This window comes from Osmia lignaria, unplaced genomic scaffold (genome assembly GCF_051020975.1).
Source record: "Osmia lignaria lignaria isolate PbOS001 unplaced genomic scaffold, iyOsmLign1 scaffold0001, whole genome shotgun sequence".
Lineage (NCBI taxonomy): Eukaryota > Metazoa > Arthropoda > Insecta > Hymenoptera > Megachilidae > Osmia > Osmia lignaria.
In genome coordinates this window covers 23,873,571-23,886,070 of record NW_027478158.1, presented here as the reverse complement: position 1 = coordinate 23,886,070, position 12,500 = coordinate 23,873,571, and positions in this window count along the sequence as shown.

The window sequence follows — 12,500 nt, the reverse complement described above, 5'->3', positions numbered from 1 at the left end:
CAGAAGAAGAACAACAAGAAGAAGAAATATCTCGAAATATGTCCGTTAGGCCCCTTCCCTTGAGATAAATCTGCAAATATCTCGGAAACGAAGCGAGGTATGGCAAAATGTTAACAGACCTTTTTTGTAGAGAATTAAGTTTCCTACTTTTTATGTTCTATGATATTTTTTGATCAGATGCGTAGTTCTCGAGATATATCAAGATATTTAAAAGTTCCGAAGCCGCACCAACATAATAGAGATACAGAAACACCGTGGCCCCTTTCTTTGAGATAACTCTGCACTATTGCGAGCTGGAAATGCCACTTCCAGTTTAGCTGTGCAGAAGAAGAACAACAAGAAGAAGAAATATCTCGAAATATGTCCGTTAGGCCCCTTCCCTTGAGATAAATCTGCAAATATCTCGGAAACGAAACGAGCTATGGCAAAATGTTAAGAGACCTTTTTTGTAGAGAATTAAGTTTCCTACTTTTTATGTTGTATGATATTTTTTGATCAGATGCGCAGTTATCGAGATATATCAAGATATTTAAAAGTTCCGAAGCCGCACCAACATAATAGAGATACAGAAACACCGTGGCCCCTTTCTTTGAGATAACTGTGCACTAGTGCGAGCCGCAAATGCCACTTCCAGCTTAGCTGTGCAGAAGAAGAACAACAAGAAGAAGAAATATCTCGAAATATGTCCGTCAGGCCCCTTCACTTGAGATAAATCTGCAAATATCTCGGAAACGAAGCGAGCTATGGCAAAATGTTAAGAGACCTTTTTTGTAGAGAATTATGTTTCCTACTTTTTATGTTCTATGATATTTTTTGATCAGATGCGTAGTTCCCGAGATATATCAAGATATTTAAAAGTTCCGAAGCCGCACCAACATAATAGAGATACAGAAACACCGAGGCTCCTTTCTTTGAGATAACTCTGCACTATTGCGAGCTGGAAATGCCACTTCCAGTTTAGCTGTGCAGAAGAAGAACAACAAGAAGAAGAAATATCTCGAAATATGTCCGTTAGGCCCCTTCCCTTGAGATAAATCTGCAAATATCTCGGAAACGAAGCGAGCTATGGCAAAATGTTAAGAGACCTTTTTTGTAGAGAATTAAGGTTCCTACTTTTTATGTTCTACGATATTTTTTGATCAGATGCGTAGTTCTCGAGATATATCAAGATATTTAAAAGTTCCGAAGCCGCACCAACATAATAGAGATACAGAAACACCGTGGCCCCTTTCTTTGAGATAACTCTGCACTATTGCGAGCTGCAAATGCCACTTCCAGCTTAGCTGTGCAGAGGAAGAACAACAAGAAAAAGAAGTATCTCGAAATATGTCCGTCAGGCCCGTTCCTTTGAGCTGAATCTGCAAATATCTCGGAAACGAAGCGAGCTATGGCAAAATGTTAAGAGACGTTTTTTGTAGAGAATTATGTTTCCTACAATTTATGTTCTATGATATTTTTCGATCAGAAGCGTAGTTTTCGAGATATATCGAGATATTTAAAAGTTCCGAAGCCGCACCAACATAATAGAGATACAGAAACACCGTGGCCCCTTTCTTTGAGATAACTCTGCACTAGTGCGAGCCGCAAATGCCACTTCCAGCTTAGCTGTGCAGAAGAAGAACAACAAGAAGAAGAAATATCTCGAAATATGTCCGACAGGCCCCTTCCCTTGAGATAAATCTGCAAATATCTCGGAAACGAAGCGAGCTATGGCGAAATGTTAAGAGACCTTTTTTGTAGAGAATTAAGTTTCCTACTTTTTATCTTCTATGATATTTTTTGATCAGATGCGTAGTTCTCGAGATATATCAAGATATTTAAAAGTGCCGAAGCCGCACCAACATAATACAGATACAGAAACACCGTGGCCCCTTTCTTTGAGATAACTCTGCACTAGTGCGAGCCGCAAATGCCACTTCCAGCTTAGCTGTGCAGAAGAAGAACAACAAGAAGAAGAAATATCTCGAAATATGTCCGTCAGGCCCCTTCCCTTGAGATAAATCTGCAAATATCTCGGAAACGAAGCGAGCTATGGCAAAATCTTGAGAGACCTTTTTTGTAGAGAATTAAGTTTCCTACTTTTTATGTTCTATGATATTTTTTGATCAGATGCGTAGTTCCCGAGATATATCAAGATATTTAAAAGTTCCGAAGCCGCACCAACATAATAGAGATACAGAAACACCGTGGCTCCTTTCTTTGAGATAACTCTGCACTATTGCGAGCTGGAAATGCCACTTCCAGTTTAGCTGTGCAGAAGAAGAACAACAAGAAGAAGAAATATCTCGAAATATGTCCGTTAGGCCCCTTCCCTTGAGATAAATCTGCAAATATCTCGGAAACGAAGCGAGCTATGGCAAAATGTTAAGAGACCTTTTTTGTAGAGAATTAAGGTTCCTACTTTTTATGTTCTACGATATTTTTTGATCAGATGCGTAGTTCTCGAGATATATCAAGATATTTAAAAGTTCCGAAGCCGCACCAACATAATAGAGATACAGAAACACCGTGGCCCCTTTCTTTGAGATAACTCTGCACTATTGCGAGCTGCAAATGCCACTTCCAGCTTAGCTGTGCAGAGGAAGAACAACAAGAAAAAGAAGTATCTCGAAATATGTCCGTCAGGCCCGTTCCTTTGAGCTGAATCTGCAAATATCTCGGAAACGAAGCGAGCTATGGCAAAATGTTAAGAGACCTTTTTTGTAGAGAATAATGTTTCCTACAATTTACGCTCTATGATATTTTTTGATCAGAAGCGTAGTTTTCGAGATATATCGAGATATTTAAAAGTTCCGAAGCCGCACCAACATAATAGAGATACAGAAACACCGTGGCCCCTTTCTTTGAGATAACTCTGCACTATTGCGAGCTGGAAATGCCACTTCCAGTTTAGCTGTGCAGAAGAAGAACAACAAGAAGAAGAAATATCTCGAAATATGTCCGTTAGTCCCCTTCCCTTGAGATAAATCTGCAAATATCTCGGAAACGAAGCGAGCTATGGCAAAATGTTAAGAGACCTTTTTTGTAGAGAATTATGTTTCCTACTTTTTATCTTCTATGATATTTTTTGATCAGATGCGTAGTTCTCGAGATATATCAAGATATTTAAAAGTGCCGAAGCCGCACCAACATAATACAGATACAGAAACACCGTGGCCCCTTTCTTTGAGATAACTCTGCACTAGTGCGAGCCGCAAATGCCACTTCCAGCTTAGCTGTGCAGAAGAAGAACAACAAGAAGAAGAAATATCTCGAAATATGTCCGTCAGGCCCCTTCCCTTGAGATAAATCTGCAAATATCTCGGAAACGAAGCGAGCTATGGCAAAATGTTAAGAGACCTTTTTTGTAGAGAATTAAGTTTCCTACTTTTTATGTTCTATGATATTTTTTGATCAGATGCGTAGTTCTCGAGATATATCAAGATATTTAAAAGTTCCGAAGCCGCACCAACATAATACAGATACAGAAACACCGTGGCCCCTTTCTTTGAGATAACTCTGCACTAGTGCGAGCCGCAAATGCCACTTCCAGCTTAGCTGTGCAGAAGAAGAACAACAAGAAGAAGAAATATCTCGAAATATGTCCGTCAGGCCCCTTCCCTTGAGATAAATCTGCAAATATCTCGGAAACGAAGCGAGCTATGGCAAAATATTAAGAGACCTTTTTTGTAGAGAATTAAGTTTCCTACTTTTTATGTTCTATGATATTTTTTGATCAGACGCGTAGTTCTCGAGATATATCAAGATATTTAAAAGTTCCGAAGCCGCACCAACATAATAGAGATACAGAAACACCGTGGCCCCTTTCTTTGAGATAACTCTGCAACAGTGCGAGCCGCAAATGCCACTTCCAGCTTAGCTGTGCAGAAGAAGAACAACAAGAAGAAGAAATATCTCGAAATATGTCCGTTAGGCCCCTTCCCTTGAGATAAATCTGCAAATATCTCGGAAACGAAGCGAGCTATGGCAAAATCTTGAGAGACCTTTTTTGTAGAGAATTAAGTTTCCTACTTTTTATGTTCTATGATATTTTTTGATCAGATGCGTAGTTCCCGAGATATATCAAGATATTTAAAAGTTCCGAAGCCGCACCAACATAATAGAGATACAGAAACACCGTGGCTCCTTTCTTTGAGATAACTCTGCACTATTGCGAGCTGGAAATGCCACTTCCAGTTTAGCTGTGCAGAAGAAGAACAACAAGAAGAAGAAATATCTCGAAATATGTCCGTTAGGCCCCTTCCCTTGAGATAAATCTGCAAATATCTCGGAAACGAAGCGAGCTATGGCAAAATGTTAAGAGACCTTTTTTGTAGAGAATTAAGGTTCCTACTTTTTATGTTCTACGATATTTTTTGATCAGATGCGTAGTTCTCGAGATATATCAAGATATTTAAAAGTTCCGAAGCCGCACCAACATAATAGAGATACAGAAACACCGTGGCCCCTTTCTTTGAGATAACTCTGCACTATTGCGAGCTGCAAATGCCACTTCCAGCTTAGCTGTGCAGAGGAAGAACAACAAGAAAAAGAAGTATCTCGAAATATGTCCGTCAGGCCCGTTCCTTTGAGCTGAATCTGCAAATATCTCGGAAACGAAGCGAGCTATGGCAAAATGTTAAGAGACGTTTTTTGTAGAGAATTATGTTTCCTACAATTTATGTTCTATGATATTTTTCGATCAGAAGCGTAGTTTTCGAGATATATCGAGATATTTAAAAGTTCCGAAGCCGCACCAACATAATAGTGATACAGAAACACCGTGGCCCCTTTCTTTGAGATAACTCTGCACTATTGCGAGCTGGAAATGCCACTTCCAGTTTAGCTGTGCAGAAGAAGAACAACAAGAAGAAGAAATATCTCGAAATATGTCCGTCAGGCCACTTCCCTTGAGATGAATCTGCAAATATCTCGGAAACGAAGCGAGCTATGGCAAAATGTTAAGAGACCTTTTTTGTAGAGAATAATGTTTCCTACAATTTACGCTCTATGATATTTTTTGATCAGAAGCGTAGTTTTCGAGATATATCGAGATATTTAAAAGTTCCGAAGCCGCACCAACATAATAGAGATACAGAAACACCGTGGCCCCTTTCTTTGAGATAACTGTGCACTAGTGCGAGCCGCAAATGCCACTTCCAGCTTAGCTGTGCAGAAGAAGAACAACAAGAAGAAGAAATATCTCGAAATATGTCCGTCAGGCCCCTTCCCTTGAGATAAATCTGCAAATATCTCGGAAAAGAAGCGAGCTATGGCAAAATGTTAAGAGACCTTTTTTGTAGAGAATTATGTTTCCTACTTTTTATGTTCTATGATATTTTTTGATCAGACGCGTAGTTCTCGAGATATATCAAGATATTTAAAAGTTCCGAAGCCGCACCAACATAATAGAGATACAGAAACACCGTGGCCCCTTTCTTTGAGATAACTCTGCACTATTGCGAGCTGGAAATGCCACTTCCAGTTTAGCTGTGCAGAAGAAGAACAACAAGAAGAAGAAATATCTCGAAATATGTCCGTTAGGCCCCTTCCCATGAGATAAATCTGTAAATATCTCGGAAACGAAGCGAGCTATGGCAAAATGTTAAGAGACCTTTTTTGTAGAGAATTAAGTTTCCTACTTTTTATGTTCTATGATATTTTTTGATCAGATGCGCAGTTATCGAGATATATCAAGATATTTAAAAGTTCCGAAGCCGCACCAACATAATAGAGATACAGAAACACCGTGGCCCCTTTCTTTGAGATAACTGTGCACTAGTGCGAGCCGCAAATGCCACTTCCAGCTTAGCTGTGCAGAAGAAGAACAACAAGAAGAAGAAATATCTCGAAATATGTCCGTTAGGCCCCTTCCCTTGAGATAAATCTGCAAATATCTCGGAAACGAAGCGAGCTATGGCAAAATCTTGAGAGACCTTTTTTGTAGAGAATTAAGTTTCCTACTTTTTATGTTCTATGATATTTTTTGATCAGATGCGTAGTTCCCGAGATATATCAAGATATTTAAAAGTTCCGAAGCCGCACCAACATAATAGAGATACAGAAACACCGTGGCTCCTTTCTTTGAGATAACTCTGCACTATTGCGAGCTGGAAATGCCACTTCCAGTTTAGCTGTGCAGAAGAAGAACAACAAGAAGAAGAAATATCTCGAAATATGTCCGTTAGGCCCCTTCCCTTGAGATAAATCTGCAAATATCTCGGAAACGAAGCGAGCTATGGCAAAATGTTAAGAGACCTTTTTTGTAGAGAATTAAGGTTCCTACTTTTTATGTTCTACGATATTTTTTGATCAGATGCGTAGTTCTCGAGATATATCAAGATATTTAAAAGTTCCGAAGCCGCACCAACATAATAGAGATACAGAAACACCGTGGCCCCTTTCTTTGAGATAACTCTGCACTATTGCGAGCTGCAAATGCCACTTCCAGCTTAGCTGTGCAGAGGAAGAACAACAAGAAAAAGAAGTATCTCGAAATATGTCCGTCAGGCCCGTTCCTTTGAGCTGAATCTGCAAATATCTCGGAAACGAAGCGATCTATGGCAAAATGTTAAGAGACCTTTTTTGTAGAGAATTAAGTTTCCTACTTTTTATGTTCTATGATATTTTTTGATCAGACGCGTAGTTCTCGAGATATATCAAGATATTTAAAAGTTCCGAAGCCGCACCAACATAATAGAGATACAGAAACACCGTGGCCCCTTTCTTTGAGATAACTCTGCAACAGTGCGAGCCGCAAATGCCACTTCCAGCTTAGCTGTGCAGAAGAAGAACAACAAGAAGAAGAAATATCTCGAAATATGTCCGTTAGGCCCCTTCCCTTGAGATAAATCTGCAAATATCTCGGAAACGAAGCGAGCTATGGCAAAATCTTGAGAGACCTTTTTTGTAGAGAATTAAGTTTCCTACTTTTTATGTTCTATGATATTTTTTGATCAGATGCGTAGTTCCCGAGATATATCAAGATATTTAAAAGTTCCGAAGCCGCACCAACATAATAGAGATACAGAAACACCGTGGCTCCTTTCTTTGAGATAACTCTGCACTATTGCGAGCTGGAAATGCCACTTCCAGTTTAGCTGTGCAGAAGAAGAACAACAAGAAGAAGAAATATCTCGAAATATGTCCGTTAGGCCCCTTCCCTTGAGATAAATCTGCAAATATCTCGGAAACGAAGCGAGCTATGGCAAAATGTTAAGAGACCTTTTTTGTAGAGAATTAAGGTTCCTACTTTTTATGTTCTACGATATTTTTTGATCAGATGCGTAGTTCTCGAGATATATCAAGATATTTAAAAGTTCCGAAGCCGCACCAACATAATAGAGATACAGAAACACCGTGGCCCCTTTCTTTGAGATAACTCTGCACTATTGCGAGCTGCAAATGCCACTTCCAGCTTAGCTGTGCAGAGGAAGAACAACAAGAAAAAGAAGTATCTCGAAATATGTCCGTCAGGCCCGTTCCTTTGAGCTGAATCTGCAAATATCTCGGAAACGAAGCGAGCTATGGCAAAATGTTAAGAGACGTTTTTTGTAGAGAATTATGTTTCCTACAATTTATGTTCTATGATATTTTTCGATCAGAAGCGTAGTTTTCGAGATATATCGAGATATTTAAAAGTTCCGAAGCCGCACCAACATAATAGTGATACAGAAACACCGTGGCCCCTTTCTTTGAGATAACTCTGCACTATTGCGAGCTGGAAATGCCACTTCCAGTTTAGCTGTGCAGAAGAAGAACAACAAGAAGAAGAAATATCTCGAAATATGTCCGTCAGGCCACTTCCCTTGAGATGAATCTGCAAATATCTCGGAAACGAAGCGAGCTATGGCAAAATGTTAAGAGACCTTTTTTGTAGAGAATAATGTTTCCTACAATTTACGCTCTATGATATTTTTTGATCAGAAGCGTAGTTTTCGAGATATATCGAGATATTTAAAAGTTCCGAAGCCGCACCAACATAATAGAGATACAGAAACACCGTGGCCCCTTTCTTTGAGATAACTCTGCACTATTGCGAGCTGGAAATGCCACTTCCAGTTTAGCTGTGCAGAAGAAGAACAACAAGAAGAAGAAATATCTCGAAATATGTCCGTTAGGCCCCTTCCCTTGAGATAAATCTGCAAATATCTCGGAAACGAAGCGAGCTATGGCAAAATGTTAAGAGACCTTTTTTGTAGAGAATTAAGTTTCCTACGTTTTATGTTCTATGATATTTTTTGATCAGATGCGCAGTTATCGAGATATATCAAGATATTTAAAAGTTCCGAAGCCGCACCAACATAATAGAGATACAGAAACACCGTGGCCCCTTTCTTTGAGATAACTGTGCACTAGTGCGAGCCGCAAATGCCACTTCCAGCTTAGCTGTGCAGAAGAAGAACAACAAGAAGAAGAAATATCTCGAAATATGTCCGTCAGGCCCCTTCCCTTGAGATAAATCTGCAAATATCTCGGAAACGAAGCGAGCTATGGCAAAATGTTAAGAGACCTTTTTTGTAGAGAATTATGTTTCCTACTTTTTATGTTCTATGATATTTTTTGATCAGACGCGTAGTTCTCGAGATATATCAAGATATTTAAAAGTTCCGAAGCCGCACCAACATAATAGAGATACAGAAACACCGTGGCCCCTTTCTTTGAGATAACTCTGCACTATTGCGAGCTGGAAATGCCACTTCCAGTTTAGCTGTGCAGAAGAAGAACAACAAGAAGAAGAAATATCTCGAAATATGTCCGTTAGGCCCCTTCCCATGAGATAAATCTGTAAATATCTCGGAAACGAAGCGAGCTATGGCAAAATGTTAAGAGACCTTTTTTGTAGAGAATTAAGTTTCCTACTTTTTATGTTCTATGATATTTTTTGATCAGATGCGCAGTTATCGAGATATATCAAGATATTTAAAAGTTCCGAAGCCGCACCAACATAATAGAGATACAGAAACACCGTGGCCCCTTTCTTTGAGATAACTGTGCACTAGTGCGAGCCGCAAATGCCACTTCCAGCTTAGCTGTGCAGAAGAAGAACAACAAGAAGAAGAAATATCTCGAAATATGTCCGTTAGGCCCCTTCCCTTGAGATAAATCTGCAAATATCTCGGAAACGAAGCGAGCTATGGCAAAATCTTGAGAGACCTTTTTTGTAGAGAATTAAGTTTCCTACTTTTTATGTTCTATGATATTTTTTGATCAGATGCGTAGTTCCCGAGATATATCAAGATATTTAAAAGTTCCGAAGCCGCACCAACATAATAGAGATACAGAAACACCGTGGCTCCTTTCTTTGAGATAACTCTGCACTATTGCGAGCTGGAAATGCCACTTCCAGTTTAGCTGTGCAGAAGAAGAACAACAAGAAGAAGAAATATCTCGAAATATGTCCGTTAGGCCCCTTCCCTTGAGATAAATCTGCAAATATCTCGGAAACGAAGCGAGCTATGGCAAAATGTTAAGAGACCTTTTTTGTAGAGAATTAAGGTTCCTACTTTTTATGTTCTACGATATTTTTTGATCAGATGCGTAGTTCTCGAGATATATCAAGATATTTAAAAGTTCCGAAGCCGCACCAACATAATAGAGATACAGAAACACCGTGGCCCCTTTCTTTGAGATAACTCTGCACTATTGCGAGCTGCAAATGCCACTTCCAGCTTAGCTGTGCAGAGGAAGAACAACAAGAAAAAGAAGTATCTCGAAATATGTCCGTCAGGCCCGTTCCTTTGAGCTGAATCTGCAAATATCTCGGAAACGAAGCGAGCTATGGCAAAATGTTAAGAGACGTTTTTTGTAGAGAATTATGTTTCCTACAATTTATGTTCTATGATATTTTTCGATCAGAAGCGTAGTTTTCGAGATATATCGAGATATTTAAAAGTTCCGAAGCCGCACCAACATAATAGAGATACAGAAACACCGTGGCCCCTTTCTTTGAGATAACTCTGCACTAGTGCGAGCCGCAAATGCCACTTCCAGCTTAGCTGTGCAGAAGAAGAACAACAAGAAGAAGAAATATCTCGAAATATGTCCGACAGGCCCCTTCCCTTGAGATAAATCTGCAAATATCTCGGAAACGAAGCGAGCTATGGCGAAATGTTAAGAGACCTTTTTTGTAGAGAATTAAGTTTTCTACTTTTTATCTTCTATGATATTTTTTGATCAGATGCGTAGTTCTCGAGATATATCAAGATTTTTAAAAGTTCCGAAGCCGCACCAACATAATACAGATACAGAAACACCGTGGCCCCTTTCTTTGAGATAACTCTGCACTAGTGCGAGCCGCAAATGCCACTTCCAGCTTAGCTGTGCAGAAGAAGAACAACAAGAAGAAGAAATATCTCGAAATATGTCCGTCAGGCCCCTTCCCTTGAGATAAATCTGCAAATATCTCGGAAACGAAGCGAGGTATGGCAAAATGTTAAGAGACCTTTTTTGTAGAGAATTAAGTTTCCTACTTTTTATGTTCTATGATATTTTTTGATCAGATGCGTAGTTCTCGAGATATATCAAGATATTTAAAAGTTCCGAAGCCGCACCAACATAATAGAGATACAGAAACACCGTGGCTCCTTTCTTTGAGATAACTCTGCACTATTGCGAGCTGGAAATGCCACTTCCAGTTTAGCTGTGCAGAAGAAGAACAACAAGAAGAAGAAATATCTCGAAATATGTCCGTCAGGCCCCTTCCCTTGAGATAAATCTGCAAATATCTCGGAAACGAAGCGAGCTATGGCAAAATGTTAAGAGACCTTTTTTGTAGAGAATTGAGTTTCCTACTTTTTATGTTCTATGATATTTTTTGATCAGATGCGTAGTTCTCGAGATATATCAAGATATTTAAAAGTTCCGAAGCCGCACCAACATAATAGAGATACAGAAACACCGTGGCTCCTTTCTTTGAGATAACTCTGCACTATTGCGAGCTGGAAATGCCACTTCCAGTTTAGCTGTGCAGAAGAAGAACAACAAGAAGAAGAAATATCTCGAAATATGTCCGTCAGGCCCCTTCCCTTGAGATAATTCTGCAAATATCTCGGAAACGAAGCGAGCTATGGCAAAATATTAAGAGACCTTTTTTGTAGAGAATTAAGTTTCCTACTTTTTATGTTCTATGATATTTTTTGATCAGATGCGTAGTTCTCGAGATATATCAAGATATTTAAAAGTTCCGAAGCCGCACCAACATAATAGAGATACAGAAACACCGTGGCCCCTTTCTTTGAGATAACTCTGCACTATTGCGAGCTGTAAATGCCACTTCCAGCTTAGCTGTGCAGAAGAAGAACAACAAGAAGAAGAAATATCTCGAAATATGTCCGTCAGGCCCTTTCCTTTGAGCTGAATCTGCAAATATCTCGGAAACGAAGCGAGCTATGGCAAAATGTTAAGAGACGTTTTTTGTAGAGAATTATGTTTCCTACAATTTATGTTCTATGATATTTTTTGATCAGAAGCGTAGTTTTCGAGATATATCGAGATATTTAAAAGTTCCGAAGCCGCACCAACATAATAGAGATACAGAAACACCGTGGCCCCTTTCTTTGAGATAACTCTGCACTAGTGCGAGCCGCAAATGCCACTTCCAGCTTAGCTGTGCAGAAGAAGAACAACAAGAAGAAGAAATATCTCGAAATATGTCCGACAGGCCCCTTCCCTTGAGATAAATCTGCAAATATCTCGGAAACGAAGCGAGCTATGGCGAAATGTTAAGAGACCTTTTTTGTAGAGAATTAAGTTTCCTACTTTTTATCTTCTATGATATTTTTTGATCAGATGCGTAGTTCTCGAGATACATCAAGATATTTAAAAGTTCCGAAGCCGCACCAACATAATAGAGATACAGAAACACCGTGGCCCCTCTCTTTGAGATAACTCTGCACTATTGCGAGCTGCAAATGCCACTTCCAGCTTAGCTGTGCAGAAGAAGAACAACAAGAAGAGGAAATATCTCGAAATATGTCCGTCAGGCCAGTTCCTTTGAGTTGAATCTGCAAATATCTCGGAAACGAAGCGAGCTATGGCAAAATGTTAAGAGACCTTTTTTGTAGAGAATTAAGTTTCCTACTTTTTATGTTCTATGATATTTTTTGATCAGAAGCGTAGTTTTCGAGATATATCGAGATATTTAAAAGTTCCGAAGACGCACCAACATAATAGAGATACAGAAACACCGTGGCCCCTTTCTTTGAGATAACTGTGCACTAGTGCGAGCCGCAAATGCCACTTCCAGCTTAGCTGTGCAGAAGAAGAACAACAAGAAGAAGAAATATCTCGAAATATGTCCGTCAGGCCAGTTCCTTTGAGCTGAATCTGCAAATATCTCGGAAACGAAGCGAGCTATGGCAAAATGTTAAGAGACGTTTTTGGGAGAGAATTATGTTTCCTACAATTTATGTTCTATGATATTTTTTGATCAGAAGCGTAGTTTTCGAGATATATCGAGATATTTAAAAGTTCCGAAGCCGCACCAACATAATAGGGATACAGAAACACCGTGGCCCCTT